This window comes from Solanum stenotomum, chromosome 3 (genome assembly GCF_019186545.1).
Source record: "Solanum stenotomum isolate F172 chromosome 3, ASM1918654v1, whole genome shotgun sequence".
NCBI classification, from domain to species: Eukaryota; Viridiplantae; Streptophyta; class Magnoliopsida; order Solanales; family Solanaceae; genus Solanum; species Solanum stenotomum.
The window spans coordinates 59,026,457-59,047,425 of record NC_064284.1 but is presented as its reverse complement, the minus strand read 5'-3'; the positions used below and the strand labels follow the sequence as shown (position 1 = coordinate 59,047,425).

Below are 20,969 nucleotides of genomic sequence, written 5' to 3'. Positions count from 1 at the left end.
AAGCGGAAGTCTACTCATAGTCCTGAAAAACCAATCTAATACATCAAAAAAGTGATTGAGACGTAATCCATACACCACATACAACATATGAAAACTAAAGACATAAGAAAACATAGTAAGGGTAACATAGTCCTCAGAATATGAGGACTCACCAAGTTTACAACGATCAATCAATCAACTAGCCACAAGTGGAAAGAGAAGAAACCTCAAACCTTACATTACGAGACAATGTAGGCACAAGTATGCATTAGTACATTAAAACTACTAACTATCAGGGAAATGCTTAAGAACATGAAACATGATCATAAGTAGACATAAAGGAAACCATGATATGCATGATCAAGCTAAAACATAGTAAAAACCTTTAAGAAGAATCATAAAACATGAACATGGTCAATGCATCTTAAAACATAATGAAAACTTTATTAAACCATTGAAAGTAACTTAGTTTATTTTGTGGGATATTTTTCGTTAACCTACATAGACCATGTGAGCTATAACACGAAATCTGTGTCTTGCCCCCACTAACGAGAGAGCCTTCATCTCTATATCCTCACGGTGCTAATAAAAAATCCCAACATAATAGTCATATTCATATTCATATCATCATACTTGGAAAAGCACAATTAAAAGTTACTAATCCAATTTTACGTCATCATAGAGTTGCTTTTTAAATTATGATCCATACACGTGTGAAAAAACCTTTCACCAATCATGATTTCTTAACATGTGAGAAAACCTTTCATAATTTCGTTGATGCTTATCTTAAAGAAACCTTAGTTCATAAAACATCTTTTTTCATAAATCATGCATAGCTTTCATATGTCATCATTGAAAAGTTCATAACTTTCTTCATAAACTCATATCTTCATAAATTCATATTCAAAATAATGAATAATGCATGGGTCTATATGAAATCAATTGGAAAACAAGTAATTGAATCAAATCATAAATAGTAAGATTGAAAATCAAACAATTGAATCATAACAAATAGGATCCATGTAGAATTGAGATCAAACCCTAATCAATTTGATGAAATTTGAATTGGAAACTTGGAGATATTTTGGGACCCAATGGATGAATAGAATCCATTGGTTAATTCCCACATACCTTGATGATAAAAGCCTTGAAAGCAAGAGAAAAGAGGAGACTTGAAGTTTGGAACCCTAGCTTTCTTCCTTGAGCTTGAGAGAGAATTGGAGAGGATGAACTTGGATGAGATTTGGGGACCTTAGAGAATGAGAGGGTTTGGGTAGATTTAGAAATAGAAAAGTAGTTATAGGACTTAAAATTAGTTTCAAAGTGATATAATATAGGTGTAAAATGCCTAGGAAAAACCCCAAATACCTGTAATATATAACTCTCAAACAGTCCTACGGGTAGCACCTGCGATCCTTACAACTTTCTCTGGCCCATACTGGTCAACCGTAGAACCAACTTTGGAAATCCAAAAATTCTTCCAAGTTATCTGAGACCTTTCTACGATGCGTCATCTAGTGAATGTACTGTAACCCCTTCTGTAGAACCCCACTTCGAGTCAAAAATTTTACTAAATCTTGATTCCTTATTCGAGACTCCTTATATGACCCGTAGAACAAACATCGACCCGTCAAATCCTTCTGTAGGTTTGAGTTCTTGAATTCAATCTTTGAATCCTTTATGTGAAAGCCATCTTCTGCTCATCAAACTCTTTACGGCTCGTCCTGTCAAGTCGTAGGTCAAACTTCAGAGAGATGAAATTTCCAAAATTCAACTTAGCTTCTATGATTGCCTTTCTACGTCCCGTAGGGCTTTCTATTGTCATAGATTGGACTCGCAGTTCACTGCTTTAGTGAAATTTTTTGTATTTTTCCTTTTCAACTTGACTTTCTAATTTTCGAGGTGTTACAACATCTCCTATTTAGGAACATTCACCCTCGAATGGGACTCAACCTAGCATAAATAGAGTAGGAGAGAAACTAATTAACACACAAACATGAATACTAATCTCATCATTATGCACATAAACATGGAGAATCGCCCCAAGATAAATCATAACATCAAAAATCAAGTTTTTCATGAACATGCATGCATATGGAAATATGAGAATGACTAAAATGCATGTATTCGAAAGAATAAACCATAAAGAGCTAATATCTCAACCTAGAGTAGGAGCAGAGGGAAAAAGATGAGGATAACGGGACATCATATCCACTTCGGCTTTCCAAGTAGCACCCTCAACTAATTGATTCCTTCAAAGAACCTTCACGGACACAACTTCTTTATTTCTCAACTTTTCAACTTGTCAGACTAAAATCTCAACCAAAACCTCTTCATAAGAAATATTTTTTTTAACTCCCAAACCTTCCAAAGGAACAATGGATGTCAACTCTCCAACACACTTCTACAGCAATGAGACATTGAATACCAGATATATCGATGCTAAAACATTGGCTTACTCTAACTCATAAGCAACCTTACCAATACACCTCAAAATCTTATATGGGCACATATAGCGAGGACTAAGCTTCCATTTATTTCCAAATATCATTACACCTTTCATGGGTGAAATTTTCAAGTAAACTCAATCATCAACATTAAACTCAAATAATTTTCTTCTAACATCGGTATAAGATTTTTGTCGACTCTGAGTCGTTCACAACCTTCCATGACTAAGTCTAACCTTTTCCATAGTCTCATGCAGCAACTAAGGCCCTATCAAAGCAACCTCACCAACTTCAAACCAGCCTATAGGAGACTTATACCTCCTACTATAGAGAGCCTAGTGTCACTCCAATGCTAGAATGATAGTTATTATTATAAGCTAACTCAATAAAAAAATAAAGGGAAAAAGGACAAATATACCCCCCAAACTATCGTAAATGGTATGCAGATACCCTCTGTCATACTTTTGAGACATTGTTTCCTCTGCCATACAAAAACAAGAGCATATATGCCCTTCATTCTAACAAAAGACTAAATAGGGACACATGGAAAAAATCTTATCCGTTGATCAGATATTTAATAATTGTCGAATATGTGGATAAGATTATGAAACATATATGTTCGTTAGTATAAATGATATATATGCTCTAGTTTTTAGATGGTAAGGACACCAATGTCCCAAAAGAATGACAGGGGATGTTTGCATACTATTTACAATAGTGCAGGGGATATTTGTCCTTTTTTCCCAAAAATAAATGATCATCATAATTACCTTGAAATCAATCACACAAGCTCTTAGCATATCCTCCAAAATCTGAAAAGTATGCTCGACTAGTTCATCGATCTGAGGATAAAAAATGGTGCTAAGTTTAACTTCTGTACCAAGACTTTTTTTTTAAATGACCTCCAAAATTGGGATGTGAACTAAGTACTATGATCGGAGATAATAGACAAAGGCACTCGATGCAACCTCACTATTTTATGAATATAAAGTTTAGCATACTCTTCTTTTGAAAATGAAGTCCTTACGAGAAGAAAGTGAGTTGATTTCATCATTCGGTGCACAATAACATAAATCAAATCAAACTATCGACAAGTACGAGGTAAGCCCTTAATAAGTCCATATTCAAACCTTCCAACTTCCATGCAGAAATACAAATATTTTGAGCCAAACCTCCCAGTTTTTTATGCTCAACTTTCACTTGTTGACAATTCGAATATTTAGCCACAAATTCTGTAATATCCTTTTTCAACCCTTTCCACCAATAGACTTCCCACAAATCATGGTACATCTTGGTGGCTACCCGGTGAATAAAAAACCGAGATTTGTGAGCTTCTATCAAAATTTGATCCCTCAACTCATCAACATTTGGAACACATAATTAACCTTGATTTTGAAGGATACCATCCCCCCTTAGGAGAAAGCCTCAATGGCTCATTCAAAAACAAATTTCTGCATATCAACTAATACTGGATCAAAATCTTGCTTAGCCTTGACATATGAGACAATTCAGAACAAATCTAAATAAACACACCACTTTTGTTAGAGTCAACCAAACCAACACCCAATCGGGCCAATTTATGAACATCACGAACTAACTCCTTCTTATCATCCTCAACATTAGCAACATTTCCCATTGATAGTCGACGAAGAGAATTCACCAACACATTTACCTTACTAGGATGATATAAGACATTTATATCGTAATCTGTTTTCAAAATGTCACTCTCAATTGGTGATAACTCAACCGGAGCTCAATTTTAGGGAAGTAACTCGCTCCTTCGAATTGATCAAAAAAGTCATCTATCCTTGGAAAAGGATACTTATTTTTTATGGTAACCTTATTCAATTACCGATAGTCAATGCACATTTAGAGAGAACCACCTTTCTTTTGAACAAACAAGATCGGAGTGCCCCATGGGGAGATACTCGGTCTAACAAAACCCTTATCTAACAAATCCTTCAATTGATCCTTCAACTTCTTAAGTTCTGTCGGGGTCATACGGTAAGGAGGAATAAAGAGATGTTGCATATTTGGGAGAAGGTCATTATCAATGTCTATTTCCCTTTTGAGAGGAATACCAGAAAGATCATCGGGAAATACTTCTGAAAACTCATTTACTATCGAAACAAACTCAAGAGTAGGGGTTTCAAATTTTGTATCCCTAAGTCGGACAAGATGATAAATGAAACCCTTAGAGATCATCTTCCTAGCATTTAGGCAAGATATAAACAGACCCTCAAGAAGATATTTCCGTCTTCCCATGACATGATAAGTTCGTGCAAAACCTTGATAGTGACTAATCAAGTCATACAATCTATGGATGCATGACATGCATGAAGCCAATTCATCCCAAGAATATTATCAAAATCAAACATATGAAGCTCTACAAGATCAACATGAGTAATTTTATGAGAAACAAAAATAGGACAATTTTTATAAACTGTTTTAGCAAAAATAGAATCACCTATATGAGTAGAGATATGAAATGGATCAGAAAGGATATCGGGATCAACATCAAATCTCATGACCACATAAGGAGTAGCAAATGCCAACGTAGCACCCAGATCAAGTAACATATGCATCAAGCTGAAAGACTTTGAACGTATCGGTCACCACATTCGGAAAATCCTTGTGATGTTGTTGAGTCTGAAGAGCATAGAATTTGTTTTGCTTTGGAGCACCATAATCGAAACTATTAGGCTAAGTTCTCCTATCATCCCTTCCCTTAGTAGAAAGAAGTGAGAAATCTCTCATCTTATGACCACTCTTTCCATAATTAAAGCATCCATTTGTATCGGCCAAACTTTTGTCATTATGATTCTTGCCACACCTTGTGCAAGTAGGCATCAAAGATCCACCACTACTTCCTCCTTGAGGCTTAGAATTAGACACACTGTCTTTGTTGAACTTAGGGGTAGGATAATTAGAAGAACCTTTACTGGGAAACCTTTGCCGAAATTTATAACGACCTTGTTTACCGAACATAGAATGAGAAAAGTAATCATTACCCACACAAGCCTTCTTGGACTGCCACTCCCTCTCTTTGTAATTCTCTTCTTCAATTTGTTGTACATGCATAATAAAAAAGGACATATCCATGTCCTTAATCAACATGGTGGTTCGTCATTCCTTGACAACCAAAGAGAAAACACCCAACACAAATTTACTCATTCTTGCCCTAGAATCGACAACCATAGTTGGTGCATACTTAGACAACTGGGTGAATTTCAAAGCATACTCTTTCACGCTCATATTTCCTTGTCAAATATTAATCAACTCAAACACATTTTCCTCCATCGTCAAAAGAGAAAAGAAACAATCAAGAAAAGCTCCATTGAATTTCTCCCAATCAAGAGGATCCGCATCAACAACCTTCTCACTTTTCCATTGTTCAAACCAAACTTGAGCAATACCCTTTAGTTGATAAGCGACCGATTTCTCCTTCTCTACAGTAGATAATCCCATAATTCTCACTATCTTACACACCTTGTCAATGAACTCTTGCAGATCCTTATCAACTTTTGACCGATGAAACTCCGGGGGATTCATTACAGTGAAGTATTTTATTCTTGTCATCATTGTACCACATTTAGGTTCATGGGAGCCATGACTTCTTTATTAGCTTGGGTTATCATATCTTGAGCCAAAATTTTGTAAGAGGCTCAAAATTCGACATGAGGCACTTGCTCGGCCAAAGGGTCGATCGGATCTTGGGAACCTCGGGCTCCACATTGTCACCTACATTTCTCTCACATAAGCTCTTCGATGGGACATCTCTTGAAAAACAAATTTAGGAGAAGGATCTTTATAGAGATAGACTTTATGATATGACTGAAAGAAGTGAAGTTTCCAAAACATTTAATAGACTTCTATTCATAAACTTGACGAGCTTCTCTACCCAATGCGACTTGCCAGACATCTAAGGACCTTTTCTAAAACCTTGTACTCTGATACTAAGTTTTTCAAGACCGAAAGTACACTGTAGGTGTGACATGGCGTATAAGACTCAGAGAGGCCTACACAAGCCACTTGAAATACATACAGCATAGTCTAATAGAAAATACAGAAAATTTAGCAATAGGTCTCATATCATAAAAGAGTGTGAAATAAAAATTGAAGTCTACTCATAGTCTTTACATGACAATCTAATACTTCAAAAGAGTAGTTGGGACGTAACCCATACACTACATACAATATTTGAAAACTAAAGACATAAGAAAACATAGTAAGGATAAAACATTCTTCTGAATATGAGGACTCTCCAAGTATTCAACGATCAACCAATAAAGAGCCACGAACGAATGAAAAAAAAAGGCAAACCCTACACTATGAGACAATATAGGCAGAAGTATACATTAGTACATTCAAGTATGAGGGATATGCATAAGAATATTAAATATGATCATTAGGAGACAGAAAGGAAAACATGATATGTATAACCAAGCTAAAATATAGTAAAAAACCTTTAAGAAGAATCATAAAGCATGAACATAGTCAATGCATCTTAAAACAAAATGAAAGCTTCATAAACCTTTAAAAGTAACTTAGTTTATTTTGTAAGATATTACCATTAATCGACATAGACCATGTGCATTATAACACAGAATCCAGTGTCTTGCCCTCACACTCAAAAAATATGTACTACTTGCCAAGGTAAGGACCATAAACTTCTAGCTTAGGTGGAGCCACTAGCTATGTCTTTCTAAGATAAATTCTACGGGGGCACGTAGTTAGGGACAAGGATATTGCTACTTGAGACCTGACCTCTATCTCGATATCCTCTCGGTGCTAAGTCAAAAATCTCAACGGAATAGTCATATTCATATTTATTTCATCATACTTGGAAAAGTACAATTAGGTTACTAATCCAATCTTAATTCATCATTGAGTAGCTCCTAAAATCATGATCCATACATGTGTGAGAAAACCTTTCACCAATCATAATTTCTTAATATGTGATAAAGCCTTTAACAATTTTATTGATGCTTATCTTAAAGAAATCTTAGTGCATAAAATCTCTTTTTCATAAATCATGCATAACTTTCATAAATTATCATCATAAGTTCATAGCTTTCTTCATAAATTCTTAATCAAAATCATTAATAATGCATGAGTCCATATGAAATCAATTGAAAAATACGTAATTGAATCAAATCATGCATAATAATATTGAAATCAAACAATTGAATCATAATAAATAGGACCCATGGAGAATTGAGATCAAACCCTAATCAATTTGATGAAATTGAATTACAAACTAAGAGATATTTTGGGATCAATTGGATGAATGAAATCCATTGGTGAATTCCCACATACCTTGATGATCAAAGTCTATCAAGCAAGAGAAAAGAGGGGACTTAAAGCTGGAAACCCTAGTTTTCTTCCTTGAGCTTGAGAGAGAATTGGAGAGGATGAACTTGGATGGGATTTGAGGATTTTAGAGAATGAGAGGGTTTGGGTAGATTTAGGAATAGAAAGGTAGTTATAGGACTTAGAATTGGGGTCAAAATTTCATATTATAGGTATATAAAATTCCTAGAAAAAGACTCAAACACCCTTAATAAATAATTGTCGCATAGTCGTACGGGTTTGACCTACAGCCCGTACTAGTCAACCACAGAACCAACTCCATAAACCCAAAAATTCTTCCAACTTCCACATGACCTTTCTATGGTCCGTTGTCTAGTCTACAGTTTGTAGAACCCTTATGTAGAACCCCACTTCGAGTCCAAAAATTCACTACGTCTGGATCCCTTCTACGAGACCTCTTTTATGACCCGTAGAACAAAGAACAACCCGTCAAATCCTTCTGTAGGTCTGAGGTCTTAAATCTAATCTCTGAATTCTTTCTACGAAAGTAATCTATGGCTCGTCAAAATCCTTACGGCTCATCATGTCAAGTCATAGGTCAAACTTCAAAAACATAAAGTTTCTAAAACTCAACTCAACTTCTACGATTTTGTTTCTACGACCCGTAGGACTTTCTACAGTCCGTAGATTGGAGTCGTAGTTCACATTTTTAGTGAATTTTTTTGCATTTTTATTTTCAACTTGACTTTCCAATTTCCAAGGTGTTATAGTAAAATCCTTGTAGACGACTTTAAAGCAATTTCTTGTGCTAAATCATTTGGGTAATCCTTTGTGACCCTAAAACTTCAATTTTCTTTTATCATTTATGATTTTTAACATCAAAACTTGAGGTTTTGATTGATAAATGACAGGGTTTTTCAAGAACTTGAGTTCTAAACTAAAATGGTGATTGTGAACTGATTCTGACCCTTTTTCTAAATGAGTTTCATTAATGAGATCCAAATTTCTTGGTGACATTTTCAAGTAAATATTTTTTTTCATATTCAAACTTCATTTCTGGAATGTAATTTTTGAGTTTATTTGACCCATTTTTCAAAATATATGTTTTGGGTGTTGTTATTTTTGAAATCTTATTGTGATTACTTGAATGAATTAGATTGTGTGGCTTTGAACATTGTTCGGAAAGGGATGGCTCAAGTGTTTGATTGACTTTTGATTGAATTTGAGGCAAGTGATCTTCTAAACCTTGTAAAACTAGTTGAATTGTGTATTTTCCTTCATTGTGTGTTAAGGAGTAATGTGAATGAGGTGATAAGTTCAATTATTCTACTTGATTGATATTAATGAATAAAAAGGATATTAATGAAAAGACTATTTTGATCATAATACTTTGTGAATTTTCTTGTGGTGGACCTTAATGTGTTGATTGAGGAAATGTTTTGATGACATTATTGTGAACTTGAATTTTTTGAGTTACTGTCTCTTTCTTGTGGTGTAAAATTACTTATTTACATTGGTTTTTATGCACCATGATGAGATATGTGATGATTATTGATGCCGAGGTCATTTTCAACAAGTGTTGTTTATACTGCGATCATTTTCGACAAGTGCTACTGATGATGAGGTCATTTTCGGTGAGTGTTACTGATGTCGAGGTCATTACCAACGAGTTCATGAACTATGGGCGGTTTCCATGAGTTCCGATTGATATCATGCATAATAAATCTTTGGAATTTGTGTTCGGTGTACTTGATTATCGTGTCTTGATGAACTTGATACTTGTGATCCATCTACTTCACACTTGTGATTGTCATACTTGATATTTGATACTATTGGACAATGATTATGAGAACTTGTGAAGTGTGTATTATGAATTGTTAGGTTTGACTTATTTCTATGTAGGTTGTAGTTTGAGGAGGTTCGATTGGGATGAAAGGAGTACTCACTTTCTAGTTTAGTTTTGACTTGTTTAGTAGGTTAGTTGTTAAGTATCGTGTTGTTTGATACTCACTCCTTGCTTCTACACTTATGTAGATTCTGAGTCAGGTACCGTGTGATATCCTTTCTCCTTCATCTATTTCGAGGCTTACGGAGGATACATTGAGCGGTAATTGTTTGTCATTCCGATGGGCTCTCTTGATCCTTATTTTATGCTTTGTTCTATTTGAGTAACAAAGACATTGTGACTTGTAATTATCTTTCAATTCCGTACTTTATACATTAGTGACTTGTACATGTGACAACCAAGTTTTGGGGTTATATTAGAATGACTAAGATTTCCGCTCTTATGTTATTATTGTTTTACTTTCGGCATTTCTTTCGTATTATTGGGTTTGAGACTGACTTGTCTTGGTGGAAATAGACAAGCGTCATCACGATCATTTTTGGATTGTGACAGTTTCACATCGAGAAAAAATGATAAAAATATTTCATTGATTTTCTTGTAAACTAAGAAAATGGCGTAAAGAGTTTTTTTCCAAATCGGTCTTAGAATCGTTTCTCAACAATTTATTTAACCTTTTAATGTCCCAAAAATTGCAGAGTGAATTTGTGATGTAGTTAAGAAATGAGATTTTCTTCAAATCTCCAACTATGAAATTTCAGTTGAAATTTTTTCTTTGCAAATTGTGAATCCATATCATCAATAAACGATCCAATTATGAAACACTATGATTTATGGGTTGTGTGGTGCAAATCTAAAAACTTAAAAAATTCTTGTCATGAAAGTGGAGCTTGAGCTGCCATAAATATATATTGGGGAGGAACACAAAATAAAGAGAAAAAATGATTAAGAGTTCTTGTGGGCCTATAATAAAATTCACATATTTTTAAAAAAGTTAACATATCAAGAAAAGATACCACTATATTGGCCTATAAAAAAAGACATGTGTATCATTTTATAGATTTAGTTTTTTAAAAAAGAAATTCACACACTTTTAGGAGGGTGAGTGCATTCACTTTGTCACATCACCTCTAAGGATGATATTTAATTCACTTAAAAGTTGTTAAGAGAGCTATTTAAACGTCCGTATAGTTAAAGTGTTAAAGTAAATTTTGTTGTCAAGTTCAAATTAAAGAAAATTTGATGTCTGTGTGTATATATATATATATATATATAATTTATTTTAATACCATTCTATATTTTCCTGTAAAATTAGTATTAAATGATACCACTATTTCTTTCTTCTTCTCTCCGGCCCTTAGCCGTCTCTTCGTTTATTCAACTTTGATGCAAATGATATACAATATAGGACCACCAAAGAATATGGTGCAATGGTGATATTGTTTCTTCCTTAAACAAGAACTCTCCTCAAAAGTGTTCAATTAATATGATCTTTTCTATTACATGATATCTTACATGCTTCCTCACTAAATTTATGCATGATAAAGAAAAAGGAATGATTTTTATCTTGGTTCTAGCCTAAGCATGTAAACATCCTTGGTATTTTCCCCTATATGGGATCCTACTGTCATGACCCGCCACCTAATCCTTCAAATTTCGCATTGAAAGAGGGGAGGCAGAATCTAGAGTTGTGGAGTGGTTAGTAGAAAACTCTAGAACTCCCTAGACCTTTCCATAGAAGACTCTAGAATAACTTGGAAGATATCTTAGAAAGTCTTAGAATTCTCTAGACTAGTAGAGAATTCTAGAACATGGACTAAAGTTTAAATAAGTAAGGACTTGTAAAGTAAATATTATTTACTCTTAGGCCCCTAGGAAGTAGTATAAATAGAAGGGCCTCTCATTTGTAAGGCATCAAAGCTGGAAGCAAGCAAGTTGTAAAGCATTCCACAAGCAATATAAAGCCTTCTTCCAAAGTTCTCTAAATCTTCCAAGTCTTTCTTTACATTCTCTTAGTGATCTAGCTTCAAAGGGCTTACTTGAGCTTACAAGAGCGTTAAAGATCCGTGAGTAAGTTGTCGAGTGTCGCACGGAACATTAGTAAGACTCTAAGTCCGTGACAACGTGGTATCAGAGCAAACATTTGATACTAAAATAATGACCAACGAAGGGACGTAAACGCCGCTAACACCACCAATGTTAGGTTGGATGGTGAAAAGAGGAACTGCAAGGGAAAGAAGCATTATAAGAGTAGTGAGGAAATGCTACTCCACCCTACACCAAGCGAGGCGCTAATATCTCACCCACTTTCGACCACAGAAGCAAGTAACGATGAGCGTGGCGATGAGCCCATTGACGTCACAGCAGAAAAAAAGTGGATCGCAAGGGTCGAAACGGCGAGGCAGGCCGTGGAGATCTTAGGTAGGGCTTAAACAAGGTCGATGGCAAGTTCAAGACTCTGCAGGACTTCACCCATGAAAAGAACGACCACATCACTAAGAAGTTGGAGGGCCAGCGTGCCGAGTTGAGATGAATGAGGCTATCACTTCCTTGGAATGTCGGCTCATGGAGACGTTGAGTGCGATTGAGACCATGAAAGTCGAGATGAAAGCACTCAAGAAGGGCGTGAAAGTTGGAGGATCATCATTGTTCGACCGAGATAGGGAGGCCAAGGTCGAGGTTCCCAAGCCACCTATGTCCAAAGGCGTCCGTGACGCACAAGAGGTGGAGAACTTCTTATGGCATTTGGAGAATTACTTCAAGTGCAACAGGGTGAAGAGTGATGAGATTAAGATTAACACTGTCGTATTGTATCTTTCGGAGATGGTCATGCTATAGTGGAGGCGTAAGAAGTCGGAAATAGGGAAGGGGCTTTGCACCAACAACATTCGGGAGCGATTCCGAGTGGAGTTCAAGAAAGCTTTCTTCCCCAACAACGTCATATATGAGGCAAAACACAAGTTTAGGGAACTGAAGTAGACGGGCAGCATACGCGCTGACTAGAAGGAGTTTACCACCCTTACGCTTCAGATTCCTAACCTCACAGTTGAAGATATGTTGTTCCACTGCATGGATGGGCTACAAAATTGGGCCAGGACGGAGTTGGAACGCCGACAGGTTAGAACTATCGATGAAGCCATCACGCAGGCCGAAGCTTTGACAGACTTTAGGCACGAAAAGTCGAGGAGCAGTGGCCACAACCCAAGAATCATGATACCTATAAGTCTGATGGCAAGAAGTCTGGACGTCATGATAGCACGGAGAGAAAGGCATAAACTGCCAAAAGAAATGGTTGTCATATATGCGGTGGACTGTATGGCTATGCAAGGTTCCCTCAACTAAAGAGCCTTGGTGTTATCGTGCTAGAATGGAAAGAGAAGGATGCACATGAACAAGGTCGAGATGCAGAGACGACGCAGTTGGGCTTGATAGGTCTATGCGGATCCATCACGAAGCAGCCAAGAAAGCGAAAAGGATACGACGCATAGTATCTCGACTTCACGATTAATGGAAGACTTGTTCGTGCTATGGTCGACATGGGTGCAGAGGCCGATATCATGACCAAGAAGACATCGAGAAGGTTGGGCCTGAGTTATAGTCCAAGTAACACTCAACTCAGGACGATCAATGCACCACCGACTCCTGTGAGCAGAGTCGCGCATGGAGTAAGCATCACGCTAGGCGAGTGGCAACGTAAATCCACTTTCATTGTCGCTCCTTTAGACCTCTTCGATATCATTCTAGGGAAGGAGTTCTTCCAAGAGTGCCATGTGGTGATCGACCCTTACCTCCAACAACTTCTAGTCATGGAGCAAGGAGGATCATGTATGGTGCCCCTGGTTAAGGTACCAAAGACGGAAGGACAAGTCCAACTAACAGCCATGCAGCTCATAAGAGACCTCAAGAGGAAGGAGTCGACATTCGTAGCCGCAATTGCATGTTCGAAAGAAGGCAATGGTGCTAAAGGGCCCTTGCCACCATGCACAAAGAACGTTCTAGAAGAGAACAATGTCTCTCTTTTGTAAGGCATCCAAGCCGAAAGCAAGCAATCAAGCAAGTTGTAAAGCATTCCACAAGCAATTTAAAGCCTTCTTCCAAAGCTCTCTAAATCTTTTAAGTTTTTCTTTACATTCTCTTAGTGATCTAGCTTCAAAGGGATTACTTGAGCTTACAAGAGCGTGAAAGATTCGTGAGTAAGTTGTCGAGTGCCGCACGGAACACTAGTAAGACCCTAAGTCTATGACACCACACTGTGCAAATCCAAAGTAATCAAGCTCTAATATAAATATCATATAACGAATGGAAACATGCAATGTGGGAGCTAGATGTAAAAGATATAAATGAAAGATAGTTGTAAAAACATTATAGTGATAAAAGATTTACGATACAAATTTACATTAATTGAATTGGTGTATATTTAGATAACAAATGGTTACATGAAAATAAAAAAACTTAAACCTTGATATTATGTCTTAGGCAGGGGTGGATGCAGTTCAAAGGTAACATGTTCACTTAAATCCTGTATGTTGACGCAGATTATAATTAATTATATGTGTAAAAGAATATTTAAAATTACAATAGATCATAGGTATGAACTTATAATTATAAGAATGTATACGGTAGGTTCAATACTAGAATTATCTAAGGTTGAATACATAAAAACAAAAACGTGAATCGGTATATGATTGTAGGAGGAACAATGTACTTTGTGGATGTTGCTCATCCAACACGATCGTATAAGGTCATAACTCTCCTAACAACAATTATTTGGAATGTGATTTACCACCAAATGTAACGGATGGAGTATTTAATTGCAATTAATTTCCGTTGAAACAATTTCTCTCTCACTCCTCCAACTTGAAGAAAAGTCCCTTATATGTAGAAATATTAATCTCAATCACTCCCTCAACTCTATGGGGTCCCATTTTGTCATTCGTTGGAATGTGATTTACCACCAAGTGTAACTGATGGAACATTTAATTGTAATTAATTTCCGTTGAAACAATTTCTCTCTCTCACTCCTCCAACTTGAAGAAAAGTCCCTTATATGTAGAAAATATTAATCAAAGTTCGTTTGTTCAGTTAAGAGTAATATATACTCTATCCGTCCACTTTTAATTGTCATGGTTTCCTTTTTTAGAGTCAAATGGTAAGAATTTTGACTAACATTTTATAATGTATTTTTTCATTATATTGATATACAAAAAATTGTAATTTATAGTACTTTTCGTATAGTTTTTAAATATCTAAATTTTTTTGTTTAAAATATCAAATTAATATAAAATAATTTAACTTTGAAAATTGGTCAAATTGACTTTCGAAAAGTGCAACATGACAAATAAAAATTGACGGAGGTAGTATCTGTGACCAAACTCTTTGAGTTTTGCTAATAGTCATCAATCTTTTTCCCCTCAAATTATTGCTTGTTGTGGGAGAAATTGATGAATTTGTGGTTCTTGCTTTTGAGTATATATATTCAAGAATTTGGACGATCTCTTGTCGTGGAATGAGGCGAATGTAGACTCTTTATACGGTTGAGGATGATCTTTCCCTTATCAACTAGCTTTTGAGGTTGAGTTAGATTCATGTTTATTTCTTTATCATGATACTAGAGTAAGGCTCAGCCTCTCTACCTCCATAAGGAAGCGGTAAAATCTAAGTATATTCTAAAGTATAAGTGCCTCATCTCATTTTTTTCCTTTCCAATTTGATTGGTTTATTTTCTCTTTTAATCCATTTAAAAAAAGAATGATTTTTTTTAATAATACTTTAATTTTAATTTTTCACATAACATGTTTCTTTGCAACAAATTTTAATATATGGAACATAAGCTGCAACCACAAACAAAATAAAAGAAATAAGAATATTTTATTAATAAACAGTATTAGTACAATTATGTTCCTCTTGATTCTTCTCTCTGAATTTTCTTTGATCCGTGATTCAAGGATTGTTAGTAGCGTGTTTTTAGAACGTATAGGATGATCTAAACTTTCTTGAAATTTATTTGATCTCCATATAAGTAGGATTTGGTGGATCTTCTTGGAGTATTTGATAATCAAGAAGAGTCAGACTATTGATATGTTCTAAAAGTCTCTCTTTATTTCTTTTGTGCTCAATCAAACTTAAGCTACTCTCATCGTTTATGAGTCCAAGTAAACTTACCATGGAATCAAGCAACCGTAAGGTCATCACATGCAAAGGTGTGTAATCAATTAACGTTTTTTCTTTCGTTTTAATATTATGAGAAAATCTATGTATTATGCGTATGTGCAGCTGCAGTAGGGTTTTAATATCACGACCCAGGCAAGTTCTTGACAATTTTTCACATCTTCTAGCGCTAAAGGTAAGCTTTTTACTCCCCTAATCTGTTTTTCGATCCGTAGAACTTAGATTCTTCGATGATTATCATTGGGGGAGGGTTTTGACCTGAAACTAATGGTGGAAAAAGCTCTAAGTTGGGTATTGGGATCTTGGGTTTGGCCTAGGGTTGATAATTTTGATTGTAATTCGGGTAATTAGGCCCCGTTTATTGATCCTTGCATTTATTTGTTGTTTTTAGACCACAAACAAGTGGAAAGAATCCGAAAAGGAAAGATTCAAGTGCCTTAGCGGGATTCAAGCTTGGTTTCGAGGTAAGTGATGGTTTGATTTCATGTTTGTGTGATGTATGTTGGTAATTGATTTTTTGTAATGCATGTATGTATGTGAATGAAACACTATTGATCAAACCAAATGAATTGAGTATGAATGAACAAATGTATGTCATGATTCAACACTTGATTGTGTGATTATGAGTATGTACATTATGAGTGTGAATGTGATTGTGGTTGTGTTGATTGGATCGGATGTCACGTTCCAACACACTAACAGTTTGGGTACGGTATGTGTTCCATCAAAGGACCATTGAATTGTCATATTTACTTGTCATTGAGAATGTGGAATTGTACATTGCTCTTGAAATGATAACCAGTGTATATATATATTCTGTACATGTCATGTTTAATATGTTGTGACTGCTTATATATGTTTATTTTACTGGAATAGCCGCGAGATCCTACCAGTACATTGTTGTTGTGTACTGATACTGCACTTGTTCGTTCTGTGTTGAGTACAGAGTATCTTCAGGCGGCTACTGATAGACCTCAGCTAGGAGATCAGTGATCGAGATCGGATTTCAAGGGTGAGCTAGTTCTTTCAGGCTGCCATGGAGTCCTTCGTTTTGTTTAGTCCATTCTCTTTGGACTCAGTTTAGATATTTCTTATGTATGGTTGGGGTTGTACCCCTTCTTCTTAGAATTGTTGCACTTTAGATGTTTTGGTACAATGACTTTCAGTTTCTAGGGGTTGTTTTCCGCAAATGTTTAGTAATGGTTTGTTAAACTTTTGGAGTTTATGGGAACTCTATATTTTCTTAGACATTTAAACCTGTTTCTGTATCTTTAAATGTTCTAGTTTTCGTTAAGTTGTTTAGTGGGGGTGTAGTAATGGTTCTCCCACCGGAGGGTTAGTGTGGGTGCCACTCACGATGGTCTGGGTCGTGACATTTACAGAATTAGAAATAAAAGTAACAACAATATTTCTTTAGGATTAAAAAAAGAGAGAAAAAGTAACAATTAAAGATTTAGACTCTCCCAAAAAGTCACAAATAACAAATTTTATTTTCTTAATTTATGTATTATTTTATTTTAATTAGATTTTTTTAAAAAAACTTTAGAGTATTATAACAAAAAAATGGATAATAGCTAAGATTGAATCCAAGAGAATAGGTAACAAATAACAATAAGATTGTTCTATGTAATATTTTTCAACAATATATACTTATGTGCAATATTGATTTTAAAAAATTTGAATATGTGTATTTTAATTAATAAAATTAAAAATTTAATTAAAGTTTTTGTATTAGATGTTTAAAATAGTTTCTCTCTATAAAATAATCTTAATATTAAAAACACATTGAAAGTTACCTTTTTTCGTAATTTGACTCATAAAAGCACATTTAAAAAAAAAAAAAATTAGTCAAACACAAATTGCTTATCAAAAGTACTTTTCAAATAAATTTGTCAAACACAAATTGTTTTTTTTTTAAACACTTTTCTACAAAGTTATTTTTAAAAACATTTTTTAAAATAAGTAGTTTTTAGCAGCAATGCCAAAACAAGCTCTAAATCCAAAAAGCATTAATTGATTTTTTTTATATTGCCCTTGCTATTAATTCTTTTTGGAAGTTTTCACATTTATTTGTAAAATTTCTCAAAAATATTTTAAGGATTGAATTAATAAAATTATCTTTTTATTTATGATTTATAAAGCACTGTGTAAAATGGAAAGTGATAAACTAACCTGTTCAAAGTTATATAAATACCAATGAAGGGAAAAAAATGTATTTACTAGTAAGGATGATCACAAAATAAGTTTATATGAAAATGATGTATTTGTAATTTGTAATAATTTGATAGAAATGGTAAGTTACCTACTGACTACTACTATAAATCACATGTTATATAATTTGATAGAAATGGTAACTTACCTACTTGCTATTATTATATGTCACATGTTATGTTCTTCAGCTGTTTGGATAATTAGTAAACTTCTGATATATATTATGACATGTGTTTTAGTTCTGTTAGTACTATTATAATACAATCTAAAGAAAAAGAGCGTAACTTTACAACCATATATTTTTCATCCTATATCATTCTAGTATTGTAAAGGTATTTAATCTTTTCATTATCTGTAACTTTTCAATTTAGAGATATTTCTCAATAATGAAATCAAATTGCTCTATACTTGAATATTGATTGATTGAATTTAATATGATAGTTGGACATTGAACTCTAGATATGGGAGATATCTACTTGGCAAGTGAATTTATAGGCTATGCTCTATTAAAATCAATATAGTGTTTCATTAATAGCCAAGAACTTAACTTGGCCGGAATAAGTATATTTGCATCATATTATAGTACCAATTAATTTTTTATTTGGATGGCAAGTTCGGGATAATTTATTTTGGGATTAATAATTAGTATCGGGATAAGTTATTCCTCTTTTTGTGTGGTATAGTAATTCCGAGATAATTTATCCCGGATAAAATAAGTAAATGACAAAAATGTCTTTTTAAACCTTTTTTATACATCGCTTTTTTATATTCATGAAGGACATTTTTGTAAACAAATAAAAAAATTTTAAAATTTATTATTTTGAATTCAACAAACCAAACACTCAATAAAAAATAATCTTATTAGAACTTATCCCATCATAATTTATCCTATCATAACTAATATTATCATAGCTTGAGTTCAAAACAAGCAAGTCCTTATAGTCTTATACTGTTAACATGTTATAATATAGTAAAAATGTAATTAACTAGAGTTTAACCAGCATGGGTTGGGTGCCCTGGTGGGAGTGTTTCATCCTTAATCAGGGTTTTGTGTTCGAGTCCTGGATATAGAAAAAATTCTGTTGGGAGCGTCAACCTCGAGTAGGCCCTGCAATGCGCGATTCGGAGTTAATCGGAGCTCTAATGTGAGCTCCGAACATTGGGTGGGAAACCAAAAATAAAATAAAATTAGAGTTTATATTAATAGGAGAAAACAAAATGCTAGGAGGAAAATGTTTCCTTTCTTTGACAATTCAACCCTACCTTCCTCTCCCATAGTTATTATTGCATTGGTACTGCTAATTAGAGGTGTTTAAAGTTTGTGTACAGATCAATTCAAATCGATAAAATACATTATTTTTTATTTGATTTTATATTTTTAAATTAATATTTTATTTGATTTTAATTTTTATTCAAACTATTAAAAATATAATCAAATCAAATCGATAATTACATACATATTTTTTAATAATTATAAATACATAATATATTATACTAAATCGAATCGAAAATGTAACAATCGAAACGATAAATATATATTTTTAATTTAAAAATCATTTTTCATCACACAAATATTTATAACTTATTTACCCCATAAATTTTTTTTTTTTTAAAAAGCTCCGTCTTAAAATCATGTCTGGCATTGTTGTTGGGAGGTCAAAAGTGTTTTTCTGTTTGACAATTTCTTAAAATTGCTTTTAAATGAAAATAGAAACAATTTTTCTGTTGTTGGAAAGAAACTAAAATTTCTACTTCTTAAAAAAAGTAGAAGCAGAAGCAGAAAAATATTATTTTGAAGACAAAAATATCTCTTACATATATACATATTTACGAATATATCCATTATTAATTGATTAACAAATCTCATAAGTCTGGTTAAGTTTCATTCAAGAATGTATTTTTTTTTTGTATAATAAATTTTATATTTTATTTTATGTTTATATATTATTATTTATATTATATATTTAATAAAACATTTTATGTTTTATTTTATAGAATTATAAATAAAGGTAACAACAATATTTTTGTAGGATTAGAAATATAAAGAACTTTATTAATTTTTATGGTGAATTTTTCTTATATAGTGGTTTAATTTGTGGATTGGGTAATAAATTTATTTTCTTGATATTTTTAATTATATTTAATTCACCATGTTAATATTATATTCATATTTTATATTTTATATATTATTTTACATTTTATTTTACAAAATTAGAAAATAAAGCTAACAATAATATTTTTGTAGGATTAAAAATATAAAGAACTTTATTTATTTTTGTGGTGAATTTTTCGTATATAGTGGTTTAATTTGTGGAATGGTTCTTAAATTTATTTTGCTTGATATTTTTAATTATATTTAAATCATCATGTTAATATTTAGTTTATTTATTTATGTATAATATTGATTGAAAATTTGAATATGTACATTTTAATTTAATTAAAATAAAATTCTAATTAAAATTTTGCAAATATTTATTATAGTTTCTTTCTATAAAATAATCTTAATATTAAAAACACATTGATACTTATCATTTCTAGTAATTTGACTGTCAAACACTTTTTATAAAAGTTCAGTCAAACACAAAATGCTTATCAAAAGCATTTTTCAAATGAATTAGCCAAACAATTTTTTTTTTCAAAAACACATTTTTAAAAAGTCATTTTAAAAAATACTTCTAAAAATAAGCATTTTTAGCAGCAATACCAAACATGCTCTAAGTCATATAATATTATGTAAATTGAAAATTAAAAAGTATTTAAAGAGGGTCCTGTCAATCAATTTCCAGTGGAACATTTCTCTTTCTCTCCTCCAACTTGAAGCAAAGTCCCTGTTCTGTAAATATTAAGCAAAGTTCAGGTAATCATTATATCTAACTTGTCCAAACTGTTTGAGTTTTGTTAATTTCTTGGCCTTTTTTTCTTCTACAAATTTTATTATTATTGATGAATTTTTGGTTCTTGCTTTTTAGTATATATATATATATATATATATATATATATATATATAT

At 33.3% G+C, this 20,969-nt stretch overlaps 2 pseudogenes; both read left to right on the top strand.

Annotated features, from left to right (window-relative positions):
• The window catches only part of LOC125859104 (8-hydroxygeraniol oxidoreductase-like), a 47,258-nt pseudogene that overhangs the window by 20,756 nt on the left and 5,533 nt on the right, over positions 1-20,969 (top strand).
• The window catches only part of LOC125859856 (8-hydroxygeraniol oxidoreductase-like), a 5,768-nt pseudogene continuing 5,526 nt past the window's right edge, over positions 20,728-20,969 (top strand).